At 39.6% G+C, this 22431-nt stretch overlaps 1 long non-coding RNA gene across 3 annotated transcripts in view; it reads left to right on the top strand.

The window, feature by feature from the left end:
- The window catches only part of LOC108177478 (uncharacterized), a 347101-nt gene that overhangs the window by 286117 nt on the left and 38553 nt on the right, over window positions 1–22431 (top strand). For 2 of the 3 annotated variants that reach the window (XR_011388510.1, XR_007923187.2), the window contains exons 5-6: window positions 5148–5205; window positions 7111–11705. The exons of the other annotated variant lie outside the window; for it this stretch is intronic. This is a non-coding gene — a long non-coding RNA (uncharacterized lncRNA). Of the gene's footprint in view, window positions 1–5147; window positions 5206–7110; window positions 11706–22431 lie in introns of those variants that run through there. 3 annotated transcript variants of the gene reach the window in all.

Genomic DNA, 22431 nt, shown 5'->3' with positions numbered 1-22431 from the left:
TTTCTGGCTACAACTTCCAGGTCTATATTGAATACTATTTGTTTAAAAATTTTATTTATTTATTTGACAGGTAGAGTTACAGACAGTGAGAGAGAGAGAGACAGAGAGAAAGGTCCTCCTTCAGTTGGTTCACTCCCCAAATGGCCACAACAGCTGGAACTGCGCCAATCCAAAGCCAGGAGCCAGGTGCTTCTTCCTGGTCTCCCATGTGGGTGCAGGGGTCCAAGCACTTGGGCCATCCTCTACTGCTTTTCCAGGCCACAGCAGAGAGCTGGACTGGAAGACGAGCAACCAATACTAGAACTGGCGCCCATATAGGATGCCGGTGCCACAGAGGCGAAGGATTAACCTAGTTCGCCAAGGTGCCAGCCCCTATATTGAATACTGTTATTGAGAATGGGCATCCTTGTTTGGTTCTGGATATTGGTGGTAGTGCTTCTAGCTTTTCCCCATTCAATAGGATGCAGGCCATGGCTGTGTAATAAATTGCCTTGATTGTGTTGAGGAATGTTCCTTCTATATTCAACCTGCTTAAGGTTTTCATCACAAAAGAATGTTGTATTTTATCAAATGCTTTCTCTGCATCTAGTGAGATAACCATATGGTTTTTGTTCTTCAGCTTGTTAATGTGATGTATCAGATTTATTGGCTTGTGAATTCTGAACCATTCCTGCGTATTAGGGATAAATCCCACTTTGTCTGAGTAAATGATCTTTCTGATCTGTTGTATTTTATTAGCTCATATTTTGTTGACGATTTTTGCATCCATGTGCATCAGGGATACTGTTCTACAATTCTCTTTTTCTGTTGTATATTTTTCTTGGTTAGGAATTAAGGTGACTTAGATTTCATACAAGGATTTTGGGAGGAGTTCTTCCCTTTCAATTGTTCTGAATAGCTTGAGAGTAATTGGAATTAGTCCTTATTTAAATGTCTGGTAGAGGAGCTGGCACTGTGGCATAGTGGGAAAAGCTGCTGCCTGTGGTGCTGGCATCCCATATGGGTACCAGTTTGAGTCCCGGCTAATCCATTTCCAATCCAACTCTCTACTATGGCCTGGGAAAGTGGTAGAAGATGGCCCATGTCCTTGGGCCCCTGCAATCACGTGGGAGACCTGGAAGAAGCTCCTGGCTCCTGGCTTTGGGTCAGCACAGCTCCAGCCATTGCAGCAATTGGGGAGTAAACCAGCAAATGGAAGACATCTCTCTCTCTCTTTCTGTCTCTCCTTCTCTCTGTGTAACTCTGACTTTCAAATAAATAAATAAATCTTTTTAAAAAATGCCTGATAGAATTTAGCAGTGAAATCCCCCTAGTTCTGGGCTTCTCTTTGTTGGGAGGGTCTTTATTACTGATTCAATCTCTATTTTGTTTATTGTTCTGGTTAAGATTTTTATGTTTTTCTGCATCAATTTTGGTAGAGTGTATTTGTCTAGGAATCTATCCATTTCTTCTAGGTTTCCCAATTTGTTAGAATACAGCTCTTTGAGTAATTCCTGATGATTCTTTTTATATCTGTGGTATCTGTTGTTATATTTCCTTTTTCCTCTCTGATTTGATTGATTTTGGTCTTTTTTTTTTTTTTTTGTAGCTGGCCAATGATGTATCAATTTTGTTTATTTTTTTTCAAAACTCTAGCTCTTCATTTCACTGATCTTTTGTATTTTTTTGTTGATTTCTTCTCTAATTTTAATTACTTCTTTCCTCCTACTAATTTGGGATTTGGTTTGTTGGTGGATTTCTAGGCCCTTGAGATACATGGATAGCTCATTTATTTGGTACATTTCCAATTTTTTATGTAGGTACAAATTGCTATAAACTTCCTCTCAACACTGCTTTTGCTGTATCCCATAAGTTTTGATGTGATGTAGTCTTCATTCTTTTCCAGCAAATTTTTGATTTCTCCTATGTCCTACTATTCATTTAAGAGCATGTTGTTCAGTCTCTATGTGTTTGCATATGTTCTAGAAATTCTTTTAGTTGTTGATGTCCAGCTTAAATAGATTATGGGCAGAGAGTATGCATGGTATGATTTTGATTTTTTGAATTTGCTGATATTTGCTTTATGGCCTAGCTTATGATCTACCCTAGAGAAAGTTCTACGTATTGATGAGAAGAATGTGTATTCTGCAAGTGTGGGATGAAAAGTTCTGTAGATATCAGTATATCGGTTAGGTCCATTTGATCCATAATGTTGATTAGCTCTGTTGCTTCCTTGTTGATATTCTGTCTAGTTGGTCTGTCCATTGATGAAAGTGTGATGTTGAAGTCCTCTGTTACTATTGTATTAGAGAGTATGTCTCCCTTTAGACCCATTAACATTTCTTTTAAATAGCCAGGTACCTTATAATTGGGTGCATATACATTTATTATAGTCACATTTTCCTGTTAAATTGATCTCTTATTCATTACACAGTGCCATTCTTTATGTTTTTTATGTTAAAGTTTTTATGTTAAAGTCTATTTTGTCTGATGTTAGGTTGGCAACTATTTGGTAACAAATATCATCATTGATTGTCCTAAGATGTTGAATCTAAACATAGACTACTGAACTCAGTGATGTTTCAGAATAACTTTCAATTATAGGGTTCTTAGTCATGGTTTGCTTTTATTTCAATATTGATACCAGGTCGACAGGAAACTGAGTACTCCCTAGGAATGGCCACCACTTCATAGCCATCTTTCTTTTACCCCTTTCCCCTCACCTCCAAATTAGTTGAATCAAGAAAGAAAAAATAAAAGGGAAAGGTTATTTATTTTTTTTTTCAGTTCTGATTCCTTACCCTAACATTCCTATTAACCTCAATGGAATTAAAAAACTGGAAAATTATAAAGAAGGATGAGTTGTATAAATAGTTTCCACCACTTTGCAGAGCAGTTTGGCTCAATGACAAATCCCAAAACAGTGCTTTCAGAGAACAAAGTAAAGTTGTAGAAAGACATGCTTACTGTGACACAATTTTTAATGATTTAAAAACATTTAAAAATCTGTTGTTTCCTTTTTTATCATGTATATACAAATCTAAGAATGAAAACATGTATGTAAACAGTAAGCATGCAATCAGGATTGTGTTTATACTGGGGAAAAAGAAAAAGAAGTGCATCAAGAGAGAAAAAAGCTACAGAAATATTCTAGTATATTGTAATGTAAAATTTTTATACCAAGTGATAGGTTGCTAGTATGTTTGTTACAGTACTCTTCTAACTTTTGGTGTTTGTTTGTTTGTTTTTTGTTTGTTTGTTTGTTTGTTTGTTGACAGGCAGAGTGGACAGTGAGAGAGAGAGACAGAGAGAAAGGTCTTCCTTTGCCGTTGGTTCACCCTCCAATGGCCGCCGCGGCTGGCGCGCTGCGGCCGGCGCACCACGCTGATCCGATGGCAGGAGCCAGGAGCCAGGTGCTTTTCCTGGTCTCCCATGGGGTGCAGGGCCCAAGAACCTGGGCCATCCTCCACTGCACTCCCTGGCCACAGCAGAGAGCTGGCCTGGAAGAGGGGCAACTGGGACAGAATCCGGCGCCCCGACCGGGACTAGAACCCGGTGTGCCGGCGCCACTAGGCGGAGGATTAGCCTAGTGAGCCGCGGCGCCGGCCAGTGTTTCTTTTTTTTAACTTTTATTTAGTATATATAAATTTCCAAAGTACAGTTTATGGATTACAATGGCTTTCCCCCCAGTAACTTCCCTCCCACTCACACCCCTCCCATCTCCCGCTCCCTCTCCCATTCCATTCACATCAAGATTCATTTTCAATTATCTTTATATACAGAAGATGGATTTAGTATATATTAAGTAAAGATTTCATCAGTTTGCACCCACACAGAAACACAAAGTGTAAAATACTGTTTCACTACTAGTTATAGCATTACTTCACATTGGACAACACATTAAGGACAGATCCCACATGAGAAGGAAGTACACAGTGACTCCTGTTGTTGACTTAACAATTTGACACGCTTGTTTATGGCGTCAGTAACCTCCCTAGGCTCTAGTCATGAGTTGCCAAGGCTATGGAAGCCTTTTGAGTTTGCCAACTTTGATCTTATTCTGACAGGGTCATAGTCAAAGTGGAAGTTCTCTCCTCCCTTCAGAGAAAGGTACCTCCTTCTTTGATGGCCCATTCTTTCCACTGGTATCTTACTCACAGAGATCTTTCATTTAGGTCTTTTTTTTTTCCAGAGTGTCTTGGCTTTCCATGCCTCAAATACTCTCATGGTCTCTTCAGCCATATCCATATGCCTTAAGGGCTGATTCTGAGGCCAGAGTGCTGTTTAGGACATCTACCATTCTATGAGTCTGCTGTGTATCCCACTTTCCATGTTGGATTGTTCTCTCCCTTTTTGATTCTATCAGTTAGTATTAGCAGACACTAGTCTTGTTTGTGTGATCCCTTTGACTCTTAGACCTATCAATGTGATCAATGGTGAACTGAAATTGATCACTTGGACTAGTGAGATGGCATTGGTACATGCCACCTTGATGGGATTGTTTTGGAATCCCCTGGCACAATTCTAACTCCAGCATTTGGGGCAAGTCCGATTTAGCATGTCCCAAATTGTACATCTCCTCCCTCTCTTATTCCCACTCTTATATTTAACAGGGATCACTTTTCAGTTAAAATTTAAATACCTAAGAATAATTGTGTGTTAATTACAGAGTTCAACCAATAGTACTAGAACAAAAAAATACTAAAAGGGATAAAGTATTACATTGTACATCAACAGTCAGGACAAGAGCTGATCAAGTCACTGTTTCTCCTAGTGTCCATTTCACTTCAACAGGTTTCCCCTTTGGTGCTCAGTTGTCGCTGATCAGGGATAGCATATATTACACATATATTACACAATAAGGACATTTTAAAAAAAGCAAGATTATTCAGCTTCAAGCTAGCCACGTGACTTAGTTTTTATTTGAAGCATTAGAACCAGCTATTTCATGTCTTCATAAACAGAATTGGAAATTTAAGTTAAATACAAGGCTCATTGTCTCCATTTGGTGAGCTCTTAAATAGTGCCATGGCTTGCACAGAGAAGTTCATGTGGCTGTCTCGGAGCAAGATAACAATGAAACTGGCTTCTTATCTTTCTTAATGAGCTTGGGAGGCCCTGGCTTAAAGTGGATTATATTACCTCCATACATCCCTCTGGCTTTTCAGGTCTCATGGTAAGAAAAAAGCTGAGGATGAGGAAACAGAAGAGGGAGGAAAACACTGTGTGAGTAAAGATATCATCTTTCTTCTTGGTCCTTTATGATTATACATTTCAAGGCAAATCACAGCTATCTTCATTCAATATATGAGATCAGAATTTTTATTTGCATAGGGAGTTTCTTGGAGAGGAAACTTAAACATTTCTCCAAACATTCATCCAGTTGCTACTCAGTTGGAAAGATCTTAATTTTTCTGTTGTCCATTTCTATTACTGAGATTGTCATGCACTGCTCGTGTTCAATGTCTCCTTAGAGGCAAGACTGAACCTGATCCAAGTTCTGGAAATGGGACTTATGAAAGACCTTTTACTTTCTGGTGTTTCTGTGTGAGGAACCATGTTGAAAACTGCATTTTTTTTTTTTTTTTGACAGGCAGGAGTGGACAGTGAGAGAGAGAGACAGAGAGAAAGGTCTTCCTTTTTGCCGTTGGTTCACCCTCCAATGGCCGCCGTGGCCGGTGTGCTGCAACCAGTGCACCGTGCCGATCCGATAGCAGGAGCCAGGTGCTTCTCCTGGTCTCCCATGGGGTGCAGGGCCCAAGCACTTGGGCCATCCTCCACTGCACTCCCTGGCCACAGCAGAGAGCTGGCCTGGAAGAGGGGCAACCGGGACAGAATCCGGCGCCCCGACCGGGACTAGAACCCGGTTTGCCGGCGCCACAAGGTGGAGGATTAGCCTAGTGAGCCGCGGCGCTGGCCGAAAACTGCATTTTCTAATTGCAGAAAGAAAAAGCATTTCCTAAATACCATTCATGCATTGTTAATGTTTGAATTTATGTTTTTGTGTGACATTCCTGACATCTACTTTTTCTGTTACAAGTGTAAGAATTAACAGGTATGGATGGGGTAAAATTTAGTTTATTTCTCCCTGCGTATTGGCTTACCAATGTTGTTTGGGGGACCTGCCAGTTAGGGAAATAATGATTCTGAATCTAAGGCATTGTACATTGATTTCTTTTTTTTTTTTTTTAATTTTTTTTTTTTTTTGACAGGCAGAGTGGACAGTGAGAGAGAGAGACAGAGAGAAAGGTCTTCCTTTGCCGTTGGTTCACCCTCCAATGGCCGCCGCGGCCAGCGCGATGCGACCGGCGCACCGCGCTGATCCGATGGCAGGAGCCAGGAGCCAGGTGCTTTTCCTGGTCTCCCATGGGGTGCAGGGCCCAAGCACCTGGGCCATCCTCCACTGCACTCCCGGGCCACAGCAGAGAGCTGGCCTGGAAGAGGGGCAACCGGGACAGAATCCGGCGCCCCGACCGGGACTAGAACCCGGTGTGCCGGCGCCGCTAGGCGGAGGATTAGCCTAGTGAGCCGCGGCGCCGGCCACATTGATTTCTTATGTAGATATGTTTCCCAGAAAGTCACTTTTGTTGACTTTGACCAGTAAATCTTATGAGCTCCATGACAGCCAGGATTTTTGTGTTCTTGGGTCCTAGAACAGTGCCTAGCACATAGTTGATATTCAAAACATAGTTGCTAACTGAGTGGATTACAATTATTTATCACACATGAATACTTCCTACAGATTCCAAAAAATTTCCATATATCTAAAAAAGTTGGAATTTTCATAGATTTTTCATCCCCACTAGATACAACAAAATTAATTATAACTTTTCAGTAATAAATATTTGTAGGATAAATGTTTAACCTAAAGATAATGTGATGAAAATATTTTTAAATACTGGTATAATTTGAAGAATCTAAGATCACTTATCATAAAAACACAGTTATTTCTATAGAATTACAAATATTGCTATTGTATGAGTATACACACACAAATTTGCTAGAGGAAAATAAGTACAGCATAAACCAGATTATTTTAATAATTTGAAATATGTATGATTTATTCCTTATGCTAGGTCTTATAAAATATTGACTGTCCATATATTTTCTCCTGATACTTTCAATTTCTAGATGGTTTTGGCCTAATTGTCTGTCTACATACAGCACTGGTAGAGATATCTGAAAACTGTTTCCAAATTTCTTACCAAATGAGTAGAGCTTCAGAACCATGAGAATGCTCCATCTCTCCGTCTCAAGCATGGGTAACTGGAGGATAACACCCGAAAGTACCCCAAGAAAACCAAAAGAAGAACCAAGACGAGAACACAAGACAAAGATCCCAGTTGATAGTGAAGGGGCAGTAATGTGGTTTGAACACTGGGAAGTTACAATTTTCATCCTATATGGGATCAGAAGTTAGTTGATGACGTTGGAAGTTACTTCGTGGTGTTTGCTTTTCTTCCTTAGTAAGATAAGGGTTTGGCAATAAGTAGTTTAAGGTTCTTGTAAGCTTTCAAATTCTGTGATCCTGTTTGTTCTCTCAATTTAGTGGAAGGGATACAGGAATTATCAAAAGTAAAATGTGGCTTTTTTACAAAGCTTGTGTTCTTCTTTGTTAAAACATGCCCTCTTTTGCTTCCTTTATCTGTCAAAATAATTTCTAGTTTTAGTAAAATAAAATTTTAATTTCCATATTTTAAGAAATTCTTAGTTTTAGAATCCCAAATCAGAAATTTCTTTAGTTTGATTTTTCTTTTATTATTTCATATTTTATCGTATTATGTGATGCAAGTATTCTATATTGATTCTCTTTAAAATTAATATGTGTGATTGTTTAGTATATTCAGCATATTAATTGCAAAGAATGAGCTGTCATTTATTTTGAGCAATAAAATAAATACCTTAACTTTGGCGAAATAGTTTTTCTGAATCAATCTACAATAGGGCATTTGTAAACCTTGTAGCTTTGGGAAAAGACACAGTTGTGACCACAGTGTCTTTTTCCTGAGCTGCAAATACTGTGTTGAATGTTTTGTTAAAATTTCTTATGTCCTCCTCTTCAATTGATACCACCCACATTTCAATATATATTTTTTTGACAGGCAGAGTTACACAGTGAGAGAGACAGAGAGAAAGGTCTTCCTTTGCCGTTGGTTCACCCTCCAGTGGCCACTGCGGCCGGCGTGCTGTGGCCGGCACACCGCGCTGATCCGAAGCCGGGAGCCAGGTGCTTCTCCTGGTCTCCCATGGGGTGCAGGGCCCAAGCACTTGGGCCATCCTCCACTGCACTCCCTGGCCACAGCAGAGAGCTGGCCTGGAAGAGGAGCAACCGGGACAGAATCCGGTGCCCCGACCGGGACTAGAACCTGGTGTGCCGGCGCCACAAGGTGGAGGATTAGCCTAGTGAGCCACGGCGCCGGCCCTCGATATTATTTTCTACTCTTACATTCAAAATTTTTTTAGTATAGAAACAGAGTAGACTGAGAAAGAAGTGTCTCTTTTTTGTTTTTAAGGATTTATTTATTTTACTTGAAAGTCATAGTAACACAGAGAGAGGAGAGGCAGAGAGAGAGAGAGAGAAGTCTCATCTGCTAGCTCACGCCCCAGATGGCCACAATGGCCAGAGCTGCGCCGATCCGAAGCCAGGAGCCAGGAGCTTCTTTCGGGTCTCCCACATGGGTGCAGGGTCCCAAGGACTTGGGCCATCTTCTACTGCTTTTCCAGGCCATAGCAGAGAGTTGGATCGGAAGTGGAGCAGACGGTCTCAAACCGGCACCCATATGGGATGCCAGCATTGTAGGCAGTGCCTTTACCCACTATACCATAACACCAGCCCCGAAAGAAATGCTTTTTTTTTTTTTTTTTTTTTGACAGGCAGAGTGGTCAGTGAGAGAGAGAGACAGAGAGAAAGGTCTTCCTTTTTCCATTGGTTCACCCCCCAATGGCCGCTGCGGCCAGCGCACTGTGGCCAGCGCACCACGCCGATCTGAAGCCGGGAGCCAGATGCTTCTCCTGGTCTCCCATGCGGGTGCCGGGCCCAAGCACTTGGGCCATCCTCCACTGCCTTCCCGGGCCACAGCAGAGAGCTGGACTGGAAGAGGAGCAACCGGGACAGAATCCGGCGCCCCAACCAGGACTAGAACCCGGTGTGCCAGTGCCGCAGGCGGAGGATTAGCCTATTGAGCTGTGGCGCTGGCCTCCAGAAATGCCTCTTTAAACATATGTTATTTTGTGGCAAATCTCATGTAATTATGAGTCAATTCATCTTCCACAACAAAATGGAGCCACCTTTAAAATATAGTCATGTGACACAACGCAACATTTCAGTTCATGAAAGACTGCTTGTATGATGGAGGATACACAAGATTATATCACCTGGCAACATCATAATAATTTTAGTTGTGTAAGGACACTTTGATGTTCACACAAGGACAGAATCTTCTAATGGTGCATTTCTCAGGACATATCCCTATTGTTAAATGATTTTATGCATAATTGGTTTATTTTATTATGGCTTTTAATCAAAAATCAAGTAGTAGCTCTTTTTTCTATCATGCCTGTGTTAATCAGAGTTATCTGGAGAAAAAGCCAATAGGATATGTGTGGGGAGATTTGCTTTATGGAATTGGTTCATGCAGTCATGAGGACTGGCAAGTCCAAAACCTGCAGAACAGACCACAGGTTGGAGACCCAGGGAAAGGATAATGTTGAGGCTTCATTTTGAGGACAGAATTTTCTTCTCTTTAGGGAAATTCAGTCTTTTTAGAAGTCTTCAACTAATTGGATGAGGCCCACTCACCGTTTAGAAGGTGACCTGTGTTACTGAGTTCTGCCAATTTGAATTTTACTCTTATCTAAAAAAATCTTCACAGTAACAGCTAGACTTGTGTTTGACCAAATATCTGGGTGCACATAAAATTAATCACCACTGCATTTTTATCATGAAAGGATGTTCTATTTTATCAAAGGCTTTTTCTGTGTCTATTGAGATGATCATGTGTTTTTTATCCTAAATTTGTTGATGTGATATATCATATTTATTGATTTGTATATTTTGAGCCATCCCTGGTTATTGTTCTATTCAGGTTTTCTTTGTCTTTATGCCTGATTTTTGGTAAATTACATGTGTCTGGAAACCTGCATATTTGTTCTAGATTCTCCAATTTGTTGGTATATAGTTATTTATAGTAGCTCCTAATGATTCTTTGTATTTCTGTTGTATCAGTTGTAATATCTTCTTTCTCATCACTTATTTTATTGGTTTGAGTCTTCTCCCCTTTTTTCTTGGTTAGTTGGGCCAATAGTTGATCAATATTTTTCAAAAAAAATCATTTCTTCATTTCATTAATCTTTTGAATAATGCCTTTTTATTTTTACTTTTATTTATTTCTTCTATAGTTTATATATATCTTCCTACTAATTCTGGGTTTGGTTTGTTCTTGCTTTCTAGGCCCTTGAGATGCACTATTAGATTACGTATTTGAAATCTTTCTATTTTTTGACATAGGGACTTGATTGCTATAAACGTTCTTCTTAACACTGCTTTTTCTGTATCCCATACCTTTTGATATATGTCTTTATTTTCATTAATTTCAAGGTTTTTTTTACTTCCTTTTTGAACCACTGTTTATTCAGGAACATGTTTAGACTTGTTCTATGGCCTTACTAGGGCCATGTGGACTATCCTAGAAAATGTTCTAGCACTGATGAAAAGAATGTAAATTCCGGAGTCATGGGATGGAATATTCTGTAGATATCTATGAGGTTCAGTTGGTCTATGGTGTAGATTAGCTCTGTTCTTTGTTGATTTTTTGTTTAAGCAAAATGTAGTTGGCTCTTGTTTTTTATTCATTTATCCAATATATACTGGGGAATTTAGCCCATTTACATTCAAGGTTATTATTATTATTGAAAATAATGGCTTTGTCCTGCCATTTCTCCATAAAGATTCCCACTGTTGTTTGTTTATTTGTTTTGCCAGGCAGAGTTAGACAGTGAGAGAGAGAGACAGAGAGAGAGTTATAGACAGTGAGAGATAGACAGAGAAAAAGGCCTTCCTTCTGTTGGTTCACTCCCCTAATGGCCACTACGCCAATCCAAAGCCAGGAGCTGGGTACTGCCTCCGGTCTCCCATGCGGTTTCAGGGACCCAAGCACTTGGGCCATCCTCCACTGCCTTCCCAGGCCACAGCAGAGAGCTGGACTGGAAGAAGAGCAACCGGGACTAGAACCCGGGATGCTGGCACCGCAGGCAGAGGATTAGCCAATTGAGCCATGGCGCCCTGCTGTTTATTTTAAATCTCTTTCTTTCTTTTACTAAGAAGTTTTCTGTCTTCACATTTTTTCATGGTGCTGATTGCCTTTTTCTGTTCGTGTATATAGTGCATTCTAAAGTATTATTTGTAAGGCTGATGAAGTGGTGACAAATTCTTTCAATTTTTGCCTATCTTGAAGGACTTTACTTCACCTTCACTTATGAATGAGAGCATCAGTGGGTAAATTATTCTGGGTTGCAAGTTTTTTCTTTTTTATTTTAGAACTTTCTTTTATTTTTGAACTTGAATTGTATCTCTCCATTCTTTCCTGCCCTTTAGAGTTTCTATTGAGAAATTCTCTGTCAGTCTGATGAATGTACCTTTAAAAATGACCTGGCGGCCGGTGCCGTGGCTCACGAGGCTAATCCTCTGCCTTGCGGCGCCAGCACACCAGGTTCTAGTCCCGGTTGGGGCGTCGGATTCTGTCCCGGTTGCCCCTCTTCCAGGCCAGCTCTCTGCTGTGGCCAGGGAGTGCAGTGGAGGATGGCCCAAGTGCTTGGGCCCTACACCCCATGGGAGACCAGGATAAGTAGCTGGCTCCTGCCATCGGATCAGCGCGGTGCACTGGCCGCAGCGCCCTGGCCGCGGCGGCCATTGGAGGGTGAACGAACCAACAGCAAAAGGAAGACCTTTCTCTCTGTCTCTCTCTCTCTCACTGTCCACTCTGCCTGTCAAAAAAAAAAAAAAAAAAAAATGACCTGGCACTTTTCTCTTACAAAACTTAGGATATTCTCTACATTTTACTTTAGGGGTTTTTAAATTTATTTTTATTAATATAAAGAGAACAGATTTCTAACACTCAATAGGTACATTTCCAAGAGAACACACTTTGTATCTCCCCCTGCACCCAATCCCTGTCTTCCCCCCCTTCCTTTTATCAGTTTTTGCATAGACATAATTTTAATATGCTCTAGAATCATAAGCCTAATTCACCACTAAACATAATATTCAACAAGTAAAAAGTAGATAGACCAGAGTTCCACAGAAGTATAAATAAGAGCTAAAAAAAACACTAATATTCCAAAATATCCATTTCATTCTTATACATTTTTTGGTGTTCTAAATTAACTGCCACCTATCAGAGGAAACATATAGCATTTGTCTTTTTGAGTCTGGCTTATTTGATTAATTATAATCTTTGCCAGTTAATTCTATTTTGCTGGAAAAAATAGTATTTCATTTATTTTTATGGCTTAGTAGTATTCCATAGTGTATCTATATGACATTTTCTTTTTCCAGTCAACAGTTGATGGACAACTGGGTTGATTCCATATCTTAGCTTTTGTGAATTGAGCTGTGACAAACATGGGTACAGATAACTATTTCATATGCTGATTTCATTTCATATCAGTAGATTTCCAGGAGTGGAATGGCTGAGTCATATGGTTTGTCATATACTGCCTTGATTGTGTTAAGAAATAATACTTCAATACCCAATTTTTAAAAAGTTTTTATCATGAAAGATTGTTGTATTTCATCAGATGCTTTCTCTGTATCTACTGAGATAATCACATGAATTTTATTCTTTAATTTGTTAATGTGATAGATCACATTTATTGATTTGCATATGTTGAACTTCACCTGCATACCAGAGGTAAATCTCACTTGGTCCAGGAAAATGATCTTTCTGATGTGTTGAATTCAATTAGCTAATATTTTGTTGAGGATTTCTGCATCCATGTTCATCAAGAATATTGGTCTGTAATTCTCTCTTTTTTGTATTTTTTTTTTATGATTGGGGATTAAGGTGATATTGGCCTCAAAGAAGTAGTTTGGGATGATGCCCTCCCTTTCAATGGTTTTGAATAGTTTGAGAAGAATTGGAATTACTTCTTCTTTAAAAGTCTGGTAGAATCCAGCAGTGAAGCCATCAGTCCTGGGTTTTTCTTTGTGGGGATGGTCTTTATTATTGATTCAATCTCCATCTTGGTTATTGGTCTGTTTATGTTTTCTGTCTTCGTGACTCAATTTTTGTTGATTGCATATGTTCAGAAATGTATCCATTTCTTCTAGATTTTTCAATTTATGGCATATAACTATTTGTAGTAATTTCTGATGATTCTTTTTATTTCAGTGTTATCTCTTTTAACTTCTCCTCTTTCATATCTGATTTTATTAATTCGAGTCTTCTCTAATTTTTGTTAGTTGGGCCATTGGTATATCAGTTTTATTTTTTCCATAAACCATTTCTGCATTTCAGTGATCTTTTGTATCATTTTTTGTTTCAACTTTGTTTATTTCTTATCTAATTTTTAATTATTTCTCTCCTCCTACTAATTTAGGGTTTAGTTTGTATTTGTTTTTGTAGGTCCTTCAGATGCATTGTTGGTTCATTTATTTGCTACCTTTCCAATTTCTTGATATAGGCACTAATTGCTATAATCTTTCCTCTTAACACTGCTTCTGCTATATCCACATATTTTGATATGTTATGTTGTCACTTTCATTTGCATCCAGAAAGTTTTTGATTTCTCTTTTGATTTCTTCTATGATCCACTATTCATTCAGGAGCATGTTGTTTAGTCTCCATGTGTTTGCATTTTCTCGAGTTTCTTAAATTGTTAATTTCCAGCTTCATTCCATTGTGGTCAGAGAAGATGCATACATGAGTTCATTTTTTTATTTTGTTGAAACTTGCTTTAACACCTAGCATATGTGCTACCCTAGAGAAACGTCCATGCACTAATGAAAAGAATGTGTGTTCTGCAATTGTGGGATAAAATGTTCTACAGGTACCAGTTAGGTCCATTTGGTCCATAGTGTGGATTATCCCTGTTATTTCTTTGTTGATTCTGTTTAGCTTCTTTCTCCATTGATGAAAGTGGGGTTTTGAAGTCCCCCATTATTATTGTGTTGGAGTCTATGCCTCCCTTTAAACCATTCACATTTATTTTAAATAGCCAGGTGTCCTGGCATTAAGTGCATATGCATTTACTATAGTCACATCTTCCTGTTGAATTGATCTCTTAATCATCACATAATGCTCTTCTTTGAATCTTCTAATATTTTTTGTGATAAAGTCTATTTTGTCTGATATTTGGATGGCTACACCTGCTCACTTTTGCTTTCTATTAGCATGAACAAATTTTTTCCATCCTGTCACTTTTAGGCTGTGTGTATCTTTGTTGGTGAGATATGTTTCTTGTAGATAGCAAATACATGGGTCTTGTTTTAATTCATTCAGTCTGTCTGTATCTTTTAATTGCAGAATTTAGGTCTTTTACATTCAAGGTTATTATTTATAAATAACAACCTGATCCTGCAATTTCCCCCTAAATATTTCTATTATTTATTTTGGATTTCCTTTGAACTTCTAGTTGGATATTTTTTGCCTTAAATTATTTCATAATGATTACTATCATTTTCTATTTCTCTGTGTAGCACATCCTTAAGTATCATTTGTAAAGTTGAATGAGTTGTGACAATTTCTTTAAATTTCTGTTTATTTTGGAAGGACTTTATTCCACCTTCATTTATAAATGAGAACTTTGCAGGGTACAGCATTCTCTATAGATGTTTTTGTTCTTTTAGGATTTGTACTATGTCTCTCCATTCTCTTCTAGCCTCTAGTATTTCTGATGAGAACATGTGTTAGTCTAATTGTGTATCTTCTGAAGGTAATTTGGTGTTTCTCTCATGCACATTTTAGAATTTTTCTATCTTTTAACATAGAAAAATTTTGACTGCAGTGTGTCTTGGTGAAGGTCTTTTCTGGTCATGTCTATTAGTAGTTCTGTGTGTTGCCTGTACTTGGATGTCCCTGTCTTCAAGTTAGGAATGTTTTCTGCTATTATTGCACTGAATAGGCCTTCTAATCCATTTTCTCCTTCCACACCTTTAGGAACTCCTAAGATATGTATATTTGGTCATTTGGTAGTATCTCATAAGTCTCAAACAATACTTTAAGTTTTTCTAATATTTTTATTTTTTTTGAGGTATTTCCAAGGATTTGTCTTCTAGCTCAGATATTATTTCTTCTGCCTCACCAAGTCTGGTGTTGAGGCTTTCTACTGTATTTTCTATATGAAATATTGAATCCTTCATTTCTAATGTTTCAGTTTGACTGCTCTTCAATATTTCTCTCAGCAAAAGTTTTCATCTATGTCATGTATGGATTTCTTTATCTCATGTATTTGTTTCTCTTTGTGAGTAGTATTATAATCATTATTATGATCATTATTTTGAATTGCTTTTTCAGGCATTTCATTAATCCATCTTCACATCTATTATTGAAGTGTTGTGTTCCTTTTCAGGAATCATATTTTGTTCTTTGTTGAAGTTTCTTATATTTCTGTGTTCATTTTTAGGCTTTTGTGGGAATATTTGTTGGTTTTCTCCTCTGATGACTTTGGCTTTTGTCTTTGAACTATGCCTCTGTGGCTTAGTGGAATATCTCTTCCTTCAGTGGATAACCAGAGGCATGTACTAGGTGGAGTCAGGGAACTATGGTCAGTGCTCAAGGGTGAGGAAGAGTCCAAAGGGGCACCCAAGTTGGGCATTGTAGTTATCCTCAATTGTCTCTGTCATAGTGATCAATGCCTGGGGTTAGCCCACATGGTTAAACATCCACCCACACAGGTGCATGAACCACACAAAAGAGCTGCACAGTCCTCACTGTGGGCCATAACCCTCTGCAAAGACCCACCCCAGGCACACAGGCAACTCTGAGCCTCTGGAGTCAGATATAGTGATTGTCCAGAGACTTGGCTATACTCCATGCACTATCATACAGTCACAGAATTTCCAGTCTTAGCACCCAAGGATCCCACATTCATTCTCGCCTCCGTGAACCTGCCTCATAATGGAGAAAGCAAAGGTGTTCCCAGAGCCAACTGTCTGTCAGTGCTTTGCCTTTGCAGTTTGAGCATTGAGTGCGTGTGATAGAGTGGAGGGAGGGGAACACCTCACAATCCTAAGTGGGCTCCCTGCCAGTCCTCTGGGCCAGACTCACAGTGACCGCAGATTTATTTCTTTGATAAAATCCCATAGTCACATGTTGTGCAGCCTCTACTTACATTATTAAGATGGCACTTTTGCCCTACTAGTTGTCAGGCTCCTTTGTGAGTGGATGGGGAAAAAGAAATATGCTATCCCTTCATGGGGTTCGGTGGGCATCTTGCCCTCCAACTTGCACTCCAGGCTGGACTCAAAGTTAGTGTGGTCTGCAAGATTCTCCCTCAGGCATTATTACCAGTACACAGGATGCCACAGTCTCCTCTCACCTGACTCCCAGAAGATGGTGTCTCTTCCAGCCCCTGGCTGCAGGAGTTCCCAGTGATATCCCCTCTCACTCTGCATGTTTGTACTGTCCATGCTGCTCTACAGCATCTCTGTTCTTTCTGTAGAATTTCTGTGGCAAGCTTCTCTCCAACTGCCTCCTAGGAATGCACTCCCACTGCTTTTCTTCTTTAATGTTCCCATGGTCAAAAGTAGCACATCTTTTCTCTATTCAGCCATCTTCTCTATTTTACTTTTGAAAATTAACCATGGTGATACTTTCTCTGATCATGACTATTTGGGGTTCTATGTGCTTCTTGTATTTGTATGCCCCTATCTTTTTCCAAATGAGGGAAATTTTCTGCTATTATTTCATTAAGTAGGTTTTCCACAGCATTCTTTTATCCAGTGCTTCAGGGATTTCCAAGACTTCCATATTGGGTTGCTGGATTGTACCACAGAGATCCTGAATACTGTTGTTGTTTCCTTAATGTCTTCTTTCCCACCATTATTTTTTGTCTAAGATTTTTCAAAAACCTATCTCCTAGATCAGATATTCTTTCTTCTGCCTCGTCTAGTTTGCTGTTAATGCTTTTCATTGTATGAATTATTTGGCTTATTGAGTGCTTCATTTCTAATATTTGTCTTGTTCTTTTCTAGTATCTCTATCTCTGCTGAAATTCTCATCTGTGTCATGTACTGACTTCCTAATTTCATTTAACTGTTTCTCTATATCTTTCTCTATATCTTTGAGTAATCTTACAAACATTCATTTTAATCTTTACAGGCATTTCATCAACCTCCCTTTCTTCACAGTCCAATATTAATCCATTGTTACCTTCCTGTTGTGGAGTTATATTGTCTTGTCTTGCTTGCTAGTATTTTTTGTGTTTTGATGTGGATTTTTATGCAGAAAAGGGAGATCTCCAGTTTCTACCACTTCTGGAGGACATTTTTTATTGAAGGTTTGCTTCCTGGAAGTTAGTCCGTGGTTACTGATTGGTAGAGTACTTCAGCTTTAGTTCTTGTTGGCTTGTCTGGCATAGCCTCACTATACCTTTATTTGCTATAGTTGATGGTAGCCATAGTAAAAATCAAGTCTGTTTCCATGGCTCAGTGTTGTCCCTGAGAGTCCTGTTACCCAGGTCTCCAGCATCTCCCAAGGGAGGGACTGGTTTGGTGAGCTTCTCAGATGTCGGGAGCAGGCCTTTCTCATGTTGCGTGGGTGTGCCTGGCACAAAGACTCCCAGCCAGTATCAAAATCAGGCACTGGAGTTGTGAGATCAGTGCTGATTCTAGTTACTGAGTATATTTAGACACGGAGCCACTGTCCAGATCCAGAGCTCCAAGAGTGCACTATGCTGGGTGGCAGAGGTGGGACCCACACATGCTATCTGAAAGAGTGGATGAATTTATTAGGATGACTTTGACTCTGTAACAATAGGTCAAGCTGTCTTGAGCCACTCTCTGTAAGCTGCTTGCTGAAATGCATTGGGTGCACCTACCTCAGGCCTCAGCAACAAGTGGGCAGCAGCACTCTAACTAAAGCTTCCATGGGAGGGACTGAAAACCAGAGACCAGAGCCCCATGCTGGGCTCAGGCAGAGCTATGAAACCCTGAGCCAGAGTCACTAGCAAGCCAAAGCATTGTGCTATTAACACACGGCACAGAAAGCCCAGTCTGAGTCTGGCACCATGATCCTTGGCTGGGTGGGGTGCATAAAACACACCAATGCTCCAGGGGCATGCACATGGCGGGTTCAGGGAGCTCCAGCCGCTGTTCATAGGTGGGGCAAGAGTCCAGAATTTTACATGAGTTGGATGTGTTTCAGCACCTTTGGCTACTGTCACTGGAGAGAGGGGTATGCTGGAGCAGAATGGAATATTTGGACTTCCAGTCTTTGTGCCAAAGTGAACTGGCTGGTTAACTGCTCAGAGTGAGCCTACAGTGCCAGTGCACTTCATTCACCCTGACACGCACACTGTCCAGAAAACCAACAAACCATAATGCATCCTGTGACCCCCACCATGAGATTCTTCCCCAGTGTGCAAGGATTTTTGAGCCATACACATTCTGGGCACTTGCGTGGGAACCAAGTAGCAACTGGCAGTTTTCAGAAGGTTGGGGGAAGGGATGATCCCCAATTCAGATGGGGCAGGTCTCTTACTTCTCAGAATCCTAGGAGCTGACTATCCCAGCTGCCTTGCCCCCAGTCTGTGCCTCGGTGCAGAGCACTGTGTGGGCCTGGGCTCCAGAGCTGCCACTTACCCTTTTGGGCCAGCTGGCCCTGTGCGCGTCAGTCTGCCCCGCTAGAATGCAGGAATGTCTTTCGGGACCCTGGGAGAAGATAGGTAAGAACCTCTTGGGACAGCAATCCTCTCTCGAGATGGCACCTCCCTGCTACAGTCCCTGAGGGGCAGAGAAGGAAACCTGAGGGTAAGTCCAGGAGCCTGAGTTTTCCAGGGAGCACTCCTCACCCTTCTGCTGGTCTGAAGCAGTGGATTCCTCTCCAGGGAGGGTCACCTGGGCAAGGGGTTTGTGCAAAGAGTCTCCATCTACATTCTCCTACTCACCCTTCCCCTGCCAACAGGAAATCCCTCGGATATGGGGCCAGGGCTTCAGACACTGCTAGTTTAGGTTTGTTTGTTTGTTTTGCTCTTTCTCCTCTCTCTGTGCTGCTGTGCCAACTATCAGTGACCCACGATTCTCTTACTGCATCAGAAGCTCCTCCTCGGATACTCAACTCAAGCCGTAGCAGCTTTGGGCCTTCTTGGTGGAGAAGGAGGCAAATGATGGGCTCTTGTATACGTTCATCTTGAATCTTCAGTAAATTTTGTACTTTTGAATGTAATTCTGAATTTTGCAAGCTACAAAACAGGAAATAATACGATAAACAATACAGATAATATATGCAACACTATTTTTTGGTTTTTGATCATCTATATCGGTTCTGATTTTAGGATATACTAAAAAATTAACCAGGAAGACATTTTTAGAAAGTTTGAAAAATGTTTTAGCATGTAACAGAATATTTAAAATTTGTATTTAATGTTAAAATGTAGTAAGAAGACAAATAACAAAGGCTCCTTGTTTTGCTTGTAAAAAATCAATTCCAGTAATTTATATTTTTCTAATGTAAATATATAATTCAAATAAAATTATTTGGCAAAATGCTGATGGATAAACCAGAAGCCTAAATCCAGCATAGAAGAAAATTCTATTTATGCCTGTGCCTTCTTGTGCCTCAGACTCACACAGGCATACATCTCAATGCAGCGGCGGCCATTGGAGGGTGAACCAACGGCAAAAGGAAGAGCTTTCTCTCTGTCTCTCTCTCTCACTGTCCACTCTGCCTGTCAAAAAAAAAAAAAAAAAAAAAAAAAAAAAAAAAAATATTTTGTCTGGCTCACTAAGCCATATTGTTATAATAATTGCTTATTTTTCTGGATAGCAAAAATATATATAATTATATTCAATAAGACTTGAACTTAATCATGTTTATAATAATTTTTTTAAAACACATACATAAGTAAGTATTTGCAAGAGAGTTTTCAAAATGATGTCTTTAAAATTTGCTAATTTATTTCTTAAATATCCAAGTCACAAACAGAAAGATGAGATTTTGGTTAGCTGTGCTGAATTAAAACAAACAGAATAATAATAAAATATTAGCACATTTTTAACCTACTTGTTCTCGCAAAAGAACATTTATTGAAAAAACATCTTTCATGATGCTAGCTAATTCACAATTATTCATTAATGAAAAATTCTGTATAACCTGAGTTGTTACATTTGCATTTTTAAACTTTATTTCATAATAACTCAGACCAAAATCCCCACTAAATATACTCATTAATGTAACTCATACTTTGGTTGTAATAAAAATAGTGAACTCTAAAATTATCCCAGGTACTGTAACATCATTGAACACACAGAACAAGACAGCTACAGACTTCTGTGAGCACAAATACAGGAGAATATTCCCTCACAAACTGTGTCTCTCTTTATTCAATCAGAACCATAAGTATGGTAGCAAGACAAAGAATTTTTTTCTGTCTGGTGGGTTAATTGTTTTTTTAATGTTTCAGAAGCCGTAGGTAACAATTTCCCATTAAGTTAATAGAAATTAGCCAATATAAAACAAATCTCTATGTGCTTTGCTTTTTTTCCATCAGAGCATGGCATTTAATTGTAACTGAGTTCTTGGAATTGTAAAAAATATGTCACTCTTTTCAAACAGTGAAAAAGATTGTGTACCCAAAAATAGTTCTTCTAAACACATTAAAAATAGTGGTACCTTTTTCTCAGAATAATAATCAAATAAAACTAGTTGAGATTACCATTGCTGGATGTAAAAATTTAAGTCTTAGAGGATTTGAAAACAAATATTCATGCCAAAGCATAGCATATTCAAAGATTCTCTCCAGCAAAGAATGAAATAAAGCAGCATTCTCTAAACATGAGTATGTGATGTATCAGTCCAAGAATCAGTGTGTATTTTAGAAAACAATACAAAAAAGTATTTTTTTTCTATATGGAAAATTTCACTTTCATAACTTAAATTTGTTCATGTCTTTTTGTGCATTAAATGCTAAATGACTTCACATTATCCTTCCCACAAATATTTAGCCAAGATGCCAGCTGCTGATTATAGGCCTGTGACAGAGGACTTGGCACATTTCCAATCAGATGCCTCTGCTGTATCCAAAACAGAGAATTTAAAATGCAGAGTTTCTTTGCTGAACGATCTTAAATCCCCAAATGAGCATATGTGAGAGAATGCAATTAGGGTATTGATGCAAAATCATTAGACCAGTGCTTTAACACAAAATGGAAAGACAAGGTCATCCCCTGATGATGAGGCACCATTAGAGACCAGAGAGGGCTGTGGTTGTAAACACACAAGCTCCTGGATATCACACCTCAAATCGTGACGATGGCTAATGTTTTTTAGTTCTTGCTCTGTCTAGGCTAAGTGATTTACATGGATTAACTAAGTTAATTCTATTTATACCACCAAGTTAAAAAGATTTATTTATTTATTTGGAAGGCAAAGTAACAGAGAGAAGAAGGGAGAGACAGAGAGAGGGGCTTCCCTCCACTGGTTCACTCTCCAAATGGCTAGAACCAGGGCTGGGCCAGGCAGAAGCCGGGAGCCAGGAACTTCTTTTAGGTCTCCCACATGGGTGCAGGTGCTCAAGGACTTGGGCCATCTTCCACTGCTTTCCCATGCACATAAGCAAGGAGCTGGGTCAGAAGAGGAGCATCTGGGACTCAAACTGGCACCCATATGGAATGCTGGCACTGCAGGCTTTAACGTGTTGCGCCACAGTGCTGGCCCACTTGCCACCATTTTAAAGATGTAAAAAAAATAAAAAAAAAAAAATGGTGATACAAGGAAACCAGGCAGGAAGTAAGATAGAAATAAGTGAGTTGGAATTTTACCCTCTCACTTGTCAATCTAATGCTCCTACTTTCCCAGGATACACTTGTCTCTCATACAGGACCAGGAAGGAAGAGACAGCATGATAGCCACATGGAAGTTTAACTCTACGTGGAGGGGCCATAAAAGTCCCAGAAAGCTTCACGCATGCTAAGCCCCCACTCCCTTTATTTATTCAATTAATTATTATTAATTACCTCTCCTACCTCGTAGAAGAGGCTAGTAAGGCAGGAGAGGCTCTCTTGCTCTTGATCACGCTTGGGAATCCTCCTCAGGCCTCCCCCTCTCCTCTTCTCATAGGCAGAGCTCTGGCTCACTCATGATGGGTATTTCTACCCCAGGGGCAGCCTACACGCACATCTGAATATGTATTCACTCTGTCTTTTAAATGCATCCTACTCACTTGTGCACTATATATGGATGCCTCTACTGTCAATCCTTATTTCTCTGGGGACAAGAACCTGGAATAAAGATTAAG

Source organism: Oryctolagus cuniculus, chromosome 5 (genome assembly GCF_964237555.1).
Source record: "Oryctolagus cuniculus chromosome 5, mOryCun1.1, whole genome shotgun sequence".
In the NCBI taxonomy this organism is placed as follows: Eukaryota; Metazoa; Chordata; class Mammalia; order Lagomorpha; family Leporidae; genus Oryctolagus; species Oryctolagus cuniculus.
Note: the sequence above shows the minus strand (reverse complement) of the source record. Positions and strands in the feature narration are given on the sequence as shown.